The sequence below is a fragment of the Choristoneura fumiferana genome, chromosome 28 (assembly GCF_025370935.1).
Source record: "Choristoneura fumiferana chromosome 28, NRCan_CFum_1, whole genome shotgun sequence".
Taxonomy (NCBI): domain Eukaryota; kingdom Metazoa; phylum Arthropoda; class Insecta; order Lepidoptera; family Tortricidae; genus Choristoneura; species Choristoneura fumiferana.
In genome coordinates, this window is record NC_133499.1 from 5,321,886 (window position 1) to 5,337,955 (window position 16,070).

At 37.3% G+C, this 16,070-nt stretch overlaps 1 protein-coding gene across 3 annotated transcripts in view; it reads left to right on the forward strand.

The window, feature by feature from the left end:
• Positions 1–16,070, forward strand: part of LOC141443925 (P protein-like) — a 44,168-nt gene that overhangs the window by 3,948 nt on the left and 24,150 nt on the right. For 2 of the 3 annotated variants that reach the window (XM_074109326.1, XM_074109327.1), the window contains exon 1: positions 5,970–6,058. The exons of the other annotated variant lie outside the window; for it this stretch is intronic. The gene's annotated coding sequence lies outside the window, so the exon portion shown is untranslated. Of the gene's footprint in view, positions 1–5,969; positions 6,059–16,070 lie in introns of those variants that run through there. 3 annotated transcript variants of the gene reach the window in all.

The window sequence follows — 16,070 nt, forward strand, 5'->3', positions numbered from 1 at the left end:
ACGTGAAGACTATTATAATTCAAAACAAAGACGTTTTAGTTACACCAGTTATAACTCAAGAATAGCTGGACCAATTTTTATGATTTTTGTGTTTTTGGTTATGTCTTTCTCAGGAATACGAGATAGCAATTAGTCCTATTAAAAACATTGGAAAATTTACGAAAAAATAAAAATAAAAGAAATTCATAGGCTTGTAACCGGCAAACTTGGCATGGTCATACGTCGATACGGTTAACTCTCTCCTCAAATTAAAGAACGTATTTATAAATTAAACCCGCTAGATGGCGCTGCTGTTTGTATGTTACCTTTAATGTAGTGTTTTTCGGGCAGGACAACGTCGGCCGGGTCTGCTAGTCTAATATGTATTTAAGTATGTATTTAAAATACATAAGTATGTTTATCGGCTTTGGGCTTATAACTTGTAAATTGCATTTTACCTTTTTATCAATATTCCCAGATCTCAAAACTTCTTGGTCTCAAAATACCTAAATTGCAGAATGCCTAATTTTGTTACTTATAACACGCCGCCGGAATCTTAATATGGCTGAATTTCAAAATACCTTGGTCTCATAATACCTAAACTTCAAAATGACTTGCATGGCAAAACAACATATGCTTAAAACAGCCAAAAGTTAAAACACCTAAATTTGAAGGTACGTTAAACAGGAACAAGGTAGGTATACTAAAAGTCAATAATCAAGATCAAATTTCTCAAACATCACCCGTGAAAAAAAATTAGGCATTTTGCCTTTTGGGTGTTTTCGGTTTGAGTTGTTTTAATATTTTGTAATTTCTGTCATTCGGTATTTGAATGAATTTTATTGTGCATTTCAATCTTTAGGTATTTAGAGAATATGACATTTTAAGTCATAGTCATAATGAATTGCGTTCATTTTAATACAAGAGACAATTTGTCATTTTAGGTATTATGAGCTCATGGTAATTTGAAAATTAGGGGTATCAGTGAATAAGGTATTATGAAATTTAGTGGTTTTAAGCCCAAAGTGTTTATCGCCTACTATCATTGTACGGTCAGCGTCATAAATATACATAAATAGTCATGTACATACGTCATCAAGACGTCAATAATACCTACACACCTTTATGCCAATAAACATAAGGTCGATGTATACATATTTTGACGCTATGGCTGTTCTTTTGCATTCGACTGTACAAATAGGTAACTCAAGTGTTTTTTTGAGATACCGCCTTTTGGCTTAGGACTGTAATACTGCCCAGTATCACTTGTTTAATACGGATAGTATATTTTTCCGTAATAGCTACGGAACCCTTCTTGGGCGTATGCGACACGCTCCTGGACGGTTTTACAATTCTAATCATAGGGATTGGGAATTAGAGATTTTCTGGAACACAGCTGTTCGTGCATAATGTCTTCGATAAAATCGGGTTCTGCCTTTTCCCAGAATTATTGTTTGGCAAATGTTTTATTTGCCAACTGCTTCATTTCCCAACTCTGAATTTTCTCCCAAACTATAAACTTTTCTCTGTGCATTTTCTTATGCTTTTTCACATAACACAGCAGGTTAGGTTGGTTTTATGAAAGCTCCGAAAAAAAATGGCTTCATAGAAAATCGTGAGTTGGGAAAAGCAGTTTGGCAAATGAAACAGTTTGAAATCTTGAGTTAGGATAACCTAACCAACAAAAAGTAGGAAAACTCCCGACTTTGTCACTTCAAAGTTCAATATCTCAAAAACAGCTCAACCGGTTTTGATAAAACATGTCTTAGAACCATCGCTAGAAAACTGCTTTCAAACAAAAAACCGCATTCAAATCGGTCTACCTGTTTAAGAGCTACGGTGCCACAGACAGAGCGGTCAAACTTAAAACACCCCTCTTTGTGCGTCGGGGATTAAAACATGATTTCATAAAAAATCGTGAGGGAAATAGTGAGTTGAGAAAAGGCATTGCTGGATTAGGCAACGTTTAATCTATTTACGTTGGTAATCTAGACAAGGTCAAAAACTAACAATAGAGGAAACCTTACTGGGATTAATTTTACTTTATTACTACCAGGTTTGACACCTTTATTCATCATCATCATCATCCCATCTTACTTACACCCCACTGCGGGGCACAGGCCTCCTCCCAGAATGTGAGGGCTTGAGCTGTTCCCACGCGGGCCCAGTCCGGATTGGGAGCATCACACGCACCATACCGACACTGTGGGCGTCTCCTGCATTTCGAAAATACAAACTGAAATATAGATGCATAGAAAAACCAGAAAAATAAGACCAGTGCTGGGAATCGAACCCAGGTCCCCGGCATTCCGTGCCACGTGCCATACCACTACACCACCACTGGACAGTGATACAGACACGAATTACTCCTATGCACCACATATCTCAGCTTGTTTGTTTTCTTATTTAGTCACTTAAGCAGCGACACTAGCGACATCTATGCTGTAGCCCTCATCGAGAAACTTTCAGCACCCCATTGGAACTAACCGCTCACCCGGACAAGAGATGTCGTTATTAAGCAATCAATTTAATTGAAATAAAAAATACAAAAAGATTCCAAAAAACCAATCTTAGTCTCCTGCATTACCAAAATTGTCTCTGGCGTTACCAAAAAATCGTACTTCCAACAAGATATTTCACGGTTTAATAGGTTGAACTTACGTAGGATGGCATGTATTCATGTACACCATCTATTAAAATACAGAAAAAACATGTTTACTTACAAAAATCTGCAATTGTTTGAAAAATGTCGCGGACAGATTAATGTGGGTAAAGAAGTTGATTGGCCCACAATTGAATTTTCGCAAATTGGTGCAGTTTTCCTCACGATATCCTTCACCGCAAAGCTCGTAAATTTCAAACGTTTCGCACATGTATTTGGAAAATTCAGAGGTGCGAGCCGGGGTTTGAACCCACGTTCCTCTGCTTGAGAGGCGATAGGTCAAACCACCAGGCTTGATGATGAAGCTTACCTCATACATATTACTATAACTGTTGCCCGCGGCTGCGTCCGCGTAAAATTCGTTTATCGCTATCCCGCAGGAACTATGTAATTTTCCGGGATAAAAACTATCGTATGTCCTTCCCCGGGACTCAAACTATCTGTATACAGAACTTTATCTAAATCGATTCAGGGCTTTAGACGTGAAGAGTTATCAAACAAACAGACTTACAAACTTACGCATTTATAATATTAGTGGGACAGTGGGAAATTAAACAATATCTCTAAAACGGCTGAACCGATTTTGATGAAACATGTCTAAGAATCATCGGTTGAAAACCTGATTTCAAATAAAAAACCGCATTCGAATCGGTCCACCCGTTTAAGAGCTATAGACACACACACAGACACACAAACAGACAGACAGACACACAGCGGTCAAATTAATAACACTCACATATTAACACACTTTGCAGGTGGTAGGACCTTGTGCAAGGTCCGCCCGGATTGCTACCACCATCTTGCTCGCTAATCCTGCCGTGAAGCTGCAGTAATTGCACTGTTGTGTTTCGGCGTGGAGAGCAAGACAGCCGATGAAATAACTGGCACTTGAGGTATCCCATCTTAGGCCTCTAGGTTAGCAACGCATCTGCAATACCCCTGGTGTTGCAGATGTTTATGGGCGGTGGTGATCTCTTACCATCAGGAGACCCACTTGCTCGTTTGCCATCCAGTCAAATAAATAAAAAAACCCTCTTTTTGCGTCGGGGTTTAAAAAACCTTATAATAAATACTTAACACAAACCATCAAACGTCAATCGTACTCAGTTCATACATATCAAGCACAGCTGTTCTTGTACCGACATAAAATATGTAAATAAATACATGAATGTTATGTTACTGTTACCGAGAATACAGATAAGCTCGCCGGCAGATTGTTTACTTGTAAATAAAACGCTCGCTGTGTTCACTAACCACGATACCCAGTCGTATAAAAAAAAACCACTATAACTCCACATCTTCGCTTCCCATCAGGCGTGATTGTGGTCAAACGTAAGCCATTCTTTATAAAAAAATGTTCAGCGGTTTATACGTGATAAGGAAACAAACAAACTTTCGCGTTTTTAATATTAGTAGGACTAGTGAACAAGCAGTTTTTTTGCAAATAAATATATTTTTGCCCTCAGTAGATGATTCTTAGATAGTTTTCGGGCAACCCAAAAATATGAAAAATATTTTTTATAACATATTAGTGCGATGTCGCTTCAAACAAAACTTCAAGACTCAGAAATATCACAGGAGACCGAAGAGCTGGCAGCTTCCTCGCTCAACGCATCAGTCTTACAATGCAGCGAGGAAATGGTGCCAGCGTCTTCGGTCCCATGCCGCAGGGGCCATTTTTAGATTTGTTGTAGTTTTAGTTTATTTTTTGTTACCTTTCCTTGTGATTATAAAATAATATAAAATAAAATTCACAGGTATGTATGAAATAACTTCAAAAATGTATATCAAAAACATTTACCTATTATTTTTGATGCGTTGTGCGAAACCCTTCGATGCGCGATTACGACTCTCACACGACCGATTTTTTTAATAACAACTTATATAGAACAAGTAATAAGACCAGCGCTTAAGTCTATTACAAGTGAAACAACACAGTAACCATGCTAACTAACTGATGTAGTCAGGTATACAAGCGTTTGTTTACACTGCTCCTGCTGCTAAACACCGCTGTAACGGCCCATACACGACTTCGCGCGATAAAAAAGTAAAATAATTCGAGTAGCCACTAGGGATGTACGGTCTGGAACTTTAATTCATGAGCGACCATGGAACCTTTTCAAAGGAAAAGTCATTACGATTTTCCTTGTTAATTAATGCGATCTTAATTTGATGTTTACAGTGAAATGGTTCCATGGTGGCTCATATAAATGAAGTCCTGTACGTACCCTACTTATTTCTAGGTCACTGTAAAACCTTGAAATAGTAAATCATATTTATTTGTCTATAGCAATGCTTATTGGATAACGAAAAATTTCACAATGACAAGATCCTTTAGTGGCTTGAGAATCCAATTGGTTGACTGTTCTTAAAGCGGTGAAATTACAATAGGTACACAACAATGACTTACAAACTCAACAAATACTCTAAGGTTCTTCTCTTTTAAAATAAGTTCGTATCGTACCGTCCCTCTCGCTCTCGTATTAAATAGTGTAAGTGTCAGTGGGACCGCACGAAACGAACTTCGAGTTTCGAGTTTCGTGATAGCCCTGCTGGGGCATAAAGTACAGTCAGCAAAAAAAACTTAAATCAGAAGAATTTTGAGAAAAACTTTTAATGAACTGTTTACGGAACCCTTCATGTACGAGTCCGACTCGCCCTTGACCGATTTTTTAGCTTATTGCGTGGATATAAAACCTTTCTCTATCGGCTTGTGCTGATTCCGCATCTATATATAGATGTGGAAAGGACTTTATTGTATGCCACGCAGCGTAAGCGTAGCGTAGATATACTTAGTGCCATCCACGAAAACGCGTGATTTTGTCAAAACTAGACATTAATGACATTGTAATAAGAACCACGGCACGCGTCATCGTGAATGACTCTACCTATAAACTCGTAGATATCGCCGAGGATTCGATTTGTAGCATTCGAAGATGGCGGATGTAGACAATATCTAATTTTGCTATTTCTGTTTCTTTGGCTAGTTGAAGTATAATTTTGATAGTGGTTTATGCGGCGATTAACCTTAACAGTGAACAGTGATCCCAAAATTCTATATTGCTCTCGTGTCTTAACATTTTTTAATGCGCAAGTGGTCTCCACGTGGTTTCTGGAATTTTACTATCAAGTTGCAAAAACTACAATTACCGTACAACGTCCCTCTCAAAGAGAGTTTACCTTGACACTGGCGAAATTGTCCTATTAATTAGGACAGAAAAGCCATATAAAAGAGAAGAAGAAGAAGATATCGCCGAGTCACAGCTCGTGCACGGTCGAAGCCTGGCTTTACTGATAAATAATGGTTTGCGCGTCGGCTAGCCAGTGCATCGCGCGCGCTCTGTACGAGCTGACGTTATTTCGGCCATCTTGAAAAGTTTGACAGTGCGAGTAAAGTTTAAAGGGTGATAGATAAAGGTTAACCTGTGTTTTTATGGCGTTGCAACTCCTAAACCTGTGAACCGATTTGGACGCGGTTTAGTTAAGAAGAAAGATAATTTCATTTTGATTATTTCGAGCTAAGTTGTAGCGAAATCGGTTAAGTCGTTTATGAGATATTAGGACTTTGATTGAAGTAGGTTCTTTTCAAATTGTTTTGACTGAACATGTGTTGAAATGTCGTTTTTCTTTCATTTTAATGCATGCAAATTTATTACAGTAAGAACAATAAAAACGAAAACACTTATGGTTAAGCGTAGCATGTTTATTCTTTTTTTTAACTGACTTGAAAAATAAGAGGTTCGCAATTCTGTACTATATATTTAGGGTTCTGTAAGCTTGACAAACGAAACACTGTCAATAACGCTATAATAAGGTAAACGTACTAGTGCTCGACACTGCCCCAATAGTTGTCATCTTTAATCTTATGTCATAAGCAATAGAGATGACAGCAGGGTGTCGTCTATTGGGCATAGCGTGTCGAGTACTCGAGCGTTTACCTTACTGCTCGTCCGTCCGGCGGTCCTTTTACAAGCTTTTATTTAACTTGCAATGTACACTCGAACCAACTGAATCGTGACTCACTGTGGAACCTTTTCTTAGAAAAAGCCATAGTGACAAGTGACAACCCATTGCTTGACAAGGGAAATTGGACATACATTATTTGTATATATAATCAGAATCTCGGAAACGGCTCGAACGATTTCGATGAAAATACCAAATTTCATCGTAATCGTAGGGGTTTTCGGGGATGAACAATCGATCTAACTTGAATCTTACTTATCTCTGGAAAAACGCTTCTTAACGAGTTTTAGCCCGAGCAAAGCTCGGTCGCCCAGGTGCTGATATTTGATGTGAGAACGTTATACGGTGGGTCAGGATAGGAATCAAATGGTTTGGCTGTACGTGTGGGTCAAATCTTGCAAATAAACTTTTGACCCACTTCCAGATAATGTACACCTTCTTTCTCTTCCTGCTTTCTTTTTTTTCTTCTTTTTTTTCGTTGTCCTTAACCATTTGAGAACATTTCCTTTGCTTTATATTCGCATGTATAATATGTATTATGGTTATTTACATGTATTTATATATATTATTTTATTGATTTATTTATATTGTAGTTTATATATTATATTGTTTAAAAGACTGTATAGTAGCTTCCACTATTTTAACTCTTAAACTCACTCTTTGTCGGACCCTAACTTGTTACTCCTCTCATCTACTCAAAGGTTGACTGGTAGAGATCCCTTAAAGGGATAAGTCCGCCTTTGTACAAGTTTGTCAATTCAAAGTCAAAATATCTTTAATCAATTTAGGCTATAACTAGCACTTATGAAAGTCAAAAAAATCTACCTCCGGTTCGGAAAAACCTCTGTTGAGAAGAATCCGGCAAGAAACTCAACAAGGTATATTTTTTTAAACAGATTTACAATATTATTAAATGATATGTATACATCACAAGTATTTAACACAACTTTATTTTTAACACAGTAGGTTCGCTATTTGAAGGGATTGCTTATGCGGATCGGAATTATTGAATTGTGTTTTGTTTCTTCTCTTTTGTACAATAAGGAGTTTACATACATACATACAACAACATACATAAATACAATTTACTGAATTTAATAAATTAATATCATGCATGGATTTATATTTAAGTATTATATAGACCAGATATTTTGCAGGTGGTAGGACCTTGTGCAAGGTCCGTCCGGATACCACCATCTTGCTCGCTAATCCTGCCGTGAAGCAGCAGTGCTTGCACTGTTGTGTTTCGGCGTGGAGAGTAAGACAGCTAGTGAAATTACTGGCACTTGAGCAGTATCCCATCTTAGGCCTCTAGGTTGGCAACGCATCTGCAATACCCCTGGTGTTGCAGATGTTTATGGGCGGTGGTGATCTCTTACCATCAGGAGACCCACTTGCTCGTTTGCCATCCAGTCGAATAAAAAAAATCCCCTTCGGGTAAAAGCCTCCTTCAAAGAATCCCATTTTTGTCGGTCTTCCGCTATTCGTGTCCAATTTTTTCCCGCTACTGCTACCAGTTCGTCCTGCCATCTACAACCAGGTTTGCCGACACTTCTTATTCCGTATGGACCCCTCCACTTAAGAAGTCTTGAAGTCCATCTATCATCAGTGTATCTAGCAGCATGACCCGCCCATTTCCATTTTTAACCCCCGACGAAAAAGAGGGGTGTTATAAGTTTGACCGCTATGTGTGTCTGTGTGTCTGTGTGTCTGTATGTCTGTGTGTCTGTGTGTCTGTCTGTGGCACCGTAGCTCTTAAACGGGTGGACCGATTTGAATGCGGTTTTTTTTATTTGAAAGCTGGTTTTCTAGCGATGGATCTTAGACATGATTTATCAAAATCGGTTCAGCCGTTTCAAGATCATCAGATCTTTTGTTCGCTGCGGTAGGAATCTTAGACGCATAATGGATATTTACTTTACTTTCAAACATATTTGGGACCTAAAATTTGAAACACCCATGTATGCTATATAGCTACGCAAGATTATGGAATCTCGGCCTGATGCTGCAGCCAGGATATCCAGAACACTAGTAGGTACACTCTTAATAAAACTATAGCAGATATATCGTGTTTGGGTTCGTTTTGATCAGTATTTGATTCTACAAGCAATGCAATGGTGGCAACAGGATGAGCTGATGCTGCAGCCAGGATATCCAGCACAATAGTACACTCTATAAAAAATAATAGCACATATGTCGTGTTTGGATTCGTTTTGATCAGTAATTGATTCTACATACAATGCAGTGGTGGCAACACGACGAGCTGATGCTGCAGCCAGGATATTCAGCACACCAGTATACTCTTGAAAAAATAATAGCAGATATGTCGTGTTTAATTCCTTTTGATCAGTATTTGATTCTACATACAATGCAATGGTGGCAACACGATGAGCTATGTTTTCAATTCGAGTTATGTTTTTCGAGTGAATGTATATACAAGATGTTAATTAAATAACTGAAAATCTCAGAACCCCAAAAATATTTTTCCATTTTAAGTCTATTATTTTAAAGGATATTCGTGTGTTTTACTGAGTCAGTAATTCTACTTCATTTCTAACTCTACACTCATGATTTTTATTTGACAGTTGCGCTTTGACGTTATTAGAAGAAAATCAGAAAATCACACATTGACACAAACAATGGCCAGTATTACATTATCGAAAATGCAACCTCGCTAAAATATTAAATTGACGCATGTTGCAGTCGTAACTTTAAGACTGGGCGCAATAAAAAAGGGATTTAAAAACACAAACACAAGCTAAAACATAGTGTAATCGATTCTACTCTCGATTTTGAGCAAACTACTTTCTGTACCCTTAGTGTAAGTTTTCGGTTACAAAATACGTCTCGATCGCGTTCGCGTTAAAATCTCAATTTGTATGGAAGCACGATCATCGCAAACGTTCCGCTAGAGGCGCTGTTCGTGATTGCATACAAATTGAGATTTTAACGCGAACGCGATCGAGACTTATTTTGTAACCGAAAACTTACACTAAGGGCACTGGTTTTCAGTTATTTAATTAACACCGTGTATAGTATGGATTAACTCTCCATCCAGGTCCATTAATTTGTAGGATTTTATTAAGGAAAAAATTTAACGCTTATTTCATAGTTTAACTACGCTAGTTACCTAATCAATTAATGAACAAAATTTTCCTCCTTGAGCTCCATAGGTATAATGTCTAACCAGCTTCAAACTGAACAGAAACCAATGGGGATCAACAAAAAAAGTAAAACCGACTGCAGAAATTGTTATTATCAAAATATGGAACAGACTACAAAAAACCATTCATTCCGTTGGCCATCCACGGTCTTCTACATCTTGATCTTTTTTTTGCTGACTGCACTTTTTGCTGACTGTACTTGTATTGTCATCCAAACTACATTTGCATACCTTTTAAGTCGATGCCACTGTTGAAGAGTGCCGCCCTGTGGAGACCATGTGACCTGTGGCATGTCACTACCAGATTATTGTATTGTCACGCAATTTACATAAGTACACCAAATTTCTGGAAGTTGGTCGAATTTAACTTGCAAGATTTGATTACAGACAGAGAGACAGACAACGGGACAGGTGAAACTAAACAAAAGCTTTTAAAAAAACGGGCTTCAAACACCGAGTTTGCCCCATTGCAGAATAAAGCTGGCTAGATTCTCCAGCCCTTATGTACGTACATACTTAAATTTTTACCCGACTGCGAAGAAGGAGGGTTATTGAAATCCCACTAATATTAAAAATGCGAAAGTTTGTTTGTTTGTTTGATACCTCTTCACGTCTAAACCGCTGAACCGATTAAGATGAAATTCGGCATACAGATGTTTGAGTTCCCGAGAAGGACACAGGATTGTTTCTATCGCGTAAAATTGCATAGTTCCAGCGAGATAGCGACAAATGAATTCTAAGCAGACGGCGTCGCGGGCAACAGGCTGGTTCATATATGACGGAATGCTGAGGTAATAAAAAACGATCGAATTGATAACATTTTCTAAAACCGGTTAATGAAAATGAAAATGAAAAATGAAAATGAAAAATGTTTATTTCACTAAAACAACATTGTTACATAAATTAAGGGTTGGGACTTCCTATTAAGTAAACATCATACTTGTATCAGGAAGCCCCGCTCCTCCATATCACAAGTTGTGGTTGTTTTAAAACAAAAAAAGAACAAAAGAAAGAAAGAGAAAAAAAAGTAAATTTTTAACTACTACTCTTAATTAAGCAGTGCGTGCGTGTGTGTGTGTGTGCGTGTGTGTGTGTGTGTGTGTGTGTGTGTGTGTGTGTGTATGTGTGTGTGTGTGCGTTTTGGGTGTGTACGTGTGTGCGCGAGTATGTATGTAAGTGTACGTGTTTGCGTATGTGTGTATATACGTGATTATGATGTACATTTAAAAAAATACTTTATGGAATATCGTATCTTCCCGTCCATCATCACCCAGCCATCCATCCTGTATCAGCCCACCATTTTGAACATTAAAACATTTTACTTTAGGTAAATAAATTATATATATTTTAACATAAACAAAAAAAAAAAACAATTCAAATCTGGCTTTATTATTACTTACAAACAGTTACCACCCATCACTCTCAAAACAGTAAAGTCTCTGTCTCCTCATAATTAAGCTTTTTTAGCCACTCATTTGTTATTTTTTTACATTTATAGAGTTGTAAGTGATATATGTCTAACACTTTATTAATTTTATTATATACATAAGCCGATTCAGTTGCAAATTGTCTTTTAAGGTTAAATAACCATCGACGTCGTACAGAAAAGGAGTGTCAATTGTAAAGCTACTTTCAATATTATTATTATAAAAGGTAGATAATTTATGTATATTTACTGTTTTTCTTTACATAAGATTTACATAGCCATTTCATCCTATACTATTGTTTATACAACTTATCTATGGACTCAAAGCCTAACAAATCTTAATTGAAAAACAATGAAACTTCCTTATAAGAATTGTTATCTCTCATATATGGCCATTCATTTGATCCCCATACTATTTTGGGATAAATCTTCATACTATTTGTGGATTCAGAAGCTAACAAACTTAATTGATAAACAAGCAGATTTTCATAGAGAATAGGTTTATGTTGTTTCACAAATAATAATGTTTTGCCATCCATCAGAATCCATACTAGAATGGTCACACCATCTGTTGATTCAGAACATTATTATTAATAATTAACATAATTTAAACTTTCATAAATAAACAGATTATTTATATTTTTCCACAAATAACCATGGTTCATAGCATTCTAGGGTCATACATACTATTTACGTGTACAGTCCCAGAGACTAACATATGTTAATTGATAAGCAATCAAATTTCCTTACAACATATATTTTATATTTCTAAAAATAACCATGTTTCACACCATAACTAGGATGCTCATACTATTCATAGTCCCAATAACTTTTGTTAAGAAACAATATACTATATTGTTTCACTAAGGGGCTGTTTCACCATCCATTGATTAGTGTTAACTGGCGGTTAGGTGTAATGCCGTCTCTATTTGTTTTGTTTGAATAGACGGAGACGGCATCACATTTAACCGACAGTTCACCCTAGATTCTTAGTCTTGTGTCAGACGACTAAAACTTGCTAAAACTGACGACTATATTGTATTTCAATTCAATTCATGAAAAGTGCAAACAAAGACGCCATTTACCCGGCCACAGAGTTTTTAGTTTAGACATCAAAACTTAGAACATATTGCAAAATAATTAATTTACTGAAAAATCGATTAATTTCAGAAACTCAGCGCTGGGGTGTTTTTAACGGTTTACTAATGATTCAGCGAAAATTATTTAGCAAATTATTAACTCCCAAACTATTGTCGGTTAGCGCTAATCAATGGATGGTGAAACAGCCCCTAATAATAATGTATTGGATGGCATTTGATCCCAGCCATACTAATTGTAAATAATGGTGGTAACGCCATTTGTTGATTCAGAAATTTACATTATATTATCAATTGACATAATGAAACTTTCATAAACGGAATATTTATATTTTTCCACATATAACCATGAACCATACCATACTATGATGCTCATACTATAGTCCCAAAGACTAACAATAGTTATTTGTGCAACAAGAGAGCAAAGTTGTTTTTTCCTGCGAGTGTTGACTTTGAATCCCGGGTATGCGAAGGAATCTGTTATTGAATCACGAGCGTCTTAGGTTAGAATCCTGAGATCAGCGAGGGATTCAAACACACGAGATGCAAAAAAACTTTGGTCTCGTGTGACAATACAACTTTTCACCTCAGCAGCGAGAACATAATTTAAAGGTTAAAATAAAACCACATTTATTTTCAAAACAAATATACTTAGTAATCACATTTAAAATCTTTTCTCAAAAATGATGCGTACACTCGCCATTACATCCCTAAAAAGTTACCAGAAAGTTAAAAATGCCAGACAATGATCAAAAGTTTCCGGTAAGTAGAAAGGTTATGAATTCGGAACGAAATAGTGTCCAGTAGGTACTATACAAATCTCATACTCATAACATGCATTTTAATATTTGTAATTTAAACTTAGGAAATCCTTGTAAAATATCTTTTTTATTATAAATATACAAAACTAAGTACTGAATTTGCTAAATTCATTGTAATTATTATGATTGATTTTTTGGAGTCTTTTTGTATTTTTTATTTCAACTCCAAATTTGTTACTTTTACGGGTATCCCGATGCACAGAAAAACCGGAAAAAGAAAGCAGCACTGGGAATCGAACCCAGGTCCTCAGCATTCCGTGCTGCGTGCTACCCCTACACCACTGCTGGACAGGAATCTAGACACGAATTTTTCCTATGCATACATATCTCAGGTTGCTTATTTCTACTATGCTACTTAAGCAGCAGCACTAGCGACATCTATGTTGTGTCGACAGATGTCACATTTTTTCGGAACTAACCGCTCCCCCAGACAAGAGATGTCGCTACTAAGCAATCAAATTATGATTGATTTTTTGGAGTCTTTTTGTATTTTTTATTTCAACTCCAAATCATGCATCCATGTCTCAGTTTGTATTTACGATATGTAATTAATTTACACTGTAATTTAATTACCTCAGATGTTAATGATTTCCACCTTTTATTTATTCGAAAAAATCGCAGTGGCTGAACGCGTCGAACCTTTGCCTGATAATTTTAGTTAAACTAACTAAAAACAAAACTTACGCATGCGCATTAAGGACGCGCCATTTTTGTAAAACTGCGTTGTTTTGTTTTTATATTTCAATTTTGTGTTATTAATGGCCTATTTTCTCACAAATGTAGGTATTGAAAAAACGTCGTATGATACACGGTTGGCAAGGTTTTACAAACCAGTTGACGAGTGATAAACCCGAGCCGCAAGGCGAGGGTTTTCATCGTCACGAGTTTGTAAAACCTTACTTACCAACCTTGTATCACAAATAACTGTAATACTGCAAAAAACCTCATCATTAGGTCATTAAAAAGGTTGAACAAATAACCTTATAATTTATTATAAATGTTATTAAACGCTTAAATATTTTTTTATTAGGATTTCTATTGTTTGAAACATAAATAAAATAAATTATTTGCAAATTCATGCAATTTGACAAATATTTGCCCCAACTCTACGAGGTAGGCAGTATACGGAATGCTTTTATAATAACCTAACCAACAAAAAGTTGGAAAACCCCCAACTTTATCACTTCAAAGTTCAATATCTCAAAAACGGCTGAACCGATTCTGATAAAGCATGTCTTAGAACTATCGCTAGAAAACCTGCTTTATAAAAAACCCGCATTCAAATCGGTCCACTCGTTTAAGAGCTACGGTGCCACAGACAGACACACATAGCGGTCAAACTTATAACAACCCTCTTTTTGCTTGGGGGGTTAACAAAACGATAGCGATTCATTGGAGTATTGGAAAAAACCGGCTCTGACCGGAAAAATCCCGTCCTTGGATTCGGTGAATCATGGTGTTGATAAGATAATGATATCAGTATGTTTTTGCTGGGCTTTTAAAGCTGGAACTAATTTCTATTAGTTTTAATAACCCGACTGTCCGAAGAGGTGTTAAATTTTTGGGCTGGTCATACTTTTGAATGGGTCCCAATAGTTGAAGTTTAAGTTGTTAACAGAGTTCTAGAATCTTCTCTTCTGAACATGAAACTACCGTGAGACACATATTATATATATTGACCCGGATAACTCAGGTCTTAAATCGAGTTTAGCCCGACATGTTTCGGGCTACTCCGTAGCCCTTCCTCTTCGGAGCAACGCAACTCGGCGGCTTATGTAACACGCGCACTGCGCGCCGCCGCTTTGCTCGCGCGACTATATACCCGACGAAATTGACACCGGCGCACAACTACCCGCGTTTTTATTTTTTATTTTCATTATAACTGTCAAATGTATGGTAGCACACAACACTAACAACATCGCTCTGCAAAGGTGCGCTCACGCACCGATGACGCAGTACGAGTATTTAACACCGTTCTCCAACTCGCAGGTACCTACCGTCGAACCACTATCCCGGCTAAAATTAGTCGGGCTAAACTCGATTTAAGACGTGAGTTATCCATGTCAATATATTTAATCTTCTCTTCTTCTAAGTCGCTAGGCTCTTTGACCGAGTGGTAGTCATACGAAAATACAAACTGAAACATGGCTGCACAGAAAAAACACAGAAAAAGAGACCAGCTCTAGAAATCGAACCCAGGTCCTCAGCATTCCTTGCTGCGTGCTATACCCCTCCACCACCACTGGACAGGAGTATAGACACAAATGTTTCCCATGCACCACACATTTCAGCTTGCTTTTTTGAGGGATGACCGTAAAAGTAACAAATTTGGAGTTGAAATAAAAATACAAAAAGACTCCAAAAACGAATCTTAAGAGTGGTAGTCGACGTTTGAGCATTAATAGTGGCCTTCGTGCCTCTCAGCCGTAGGACGTCCACTGTTGGACATAGGGCTCTCCCATAGACCATCAGTTGCCTCGCTTGGCAGTGAACTCGCGGCTTTAATCAGGTCGTCTATCTCGTTGGTGGACGTACTGCACTGCGCTTGCCGATCCGCATTCAAGTGTTTGGGGTTTTTAGGGTTCCTTAGCCAAAATGGCCAAAACGGAACCCTTTTAGTTTCGCCATGTCTGTCTGTCTGTCTGTCTGTCTGTCTGTCCGTCCGCGGCTTTGCTCAGAGACTATCAATGCTAGAAAGCTGTAATTTCGCACGGGTACATATGAAAACTACGCCGACAAAATAGTACATTGAAAAAATTAAAAAAATATATTTTAGAGTGCCTTCCATAGACGTAAAATGGGGGTGTTTTTTTTTCTGATCCAACCCTATAGTGTGGGGTATTTTTAGATAGGTCTTTTAAAACCATTGGGGGTTGCTGATACAATTTTTCCCCCCTCTAAAATCTAAACCGGTGGGTGAAAAAATTTGAAAAAAATCAGGATGGCAGACTTACGTATA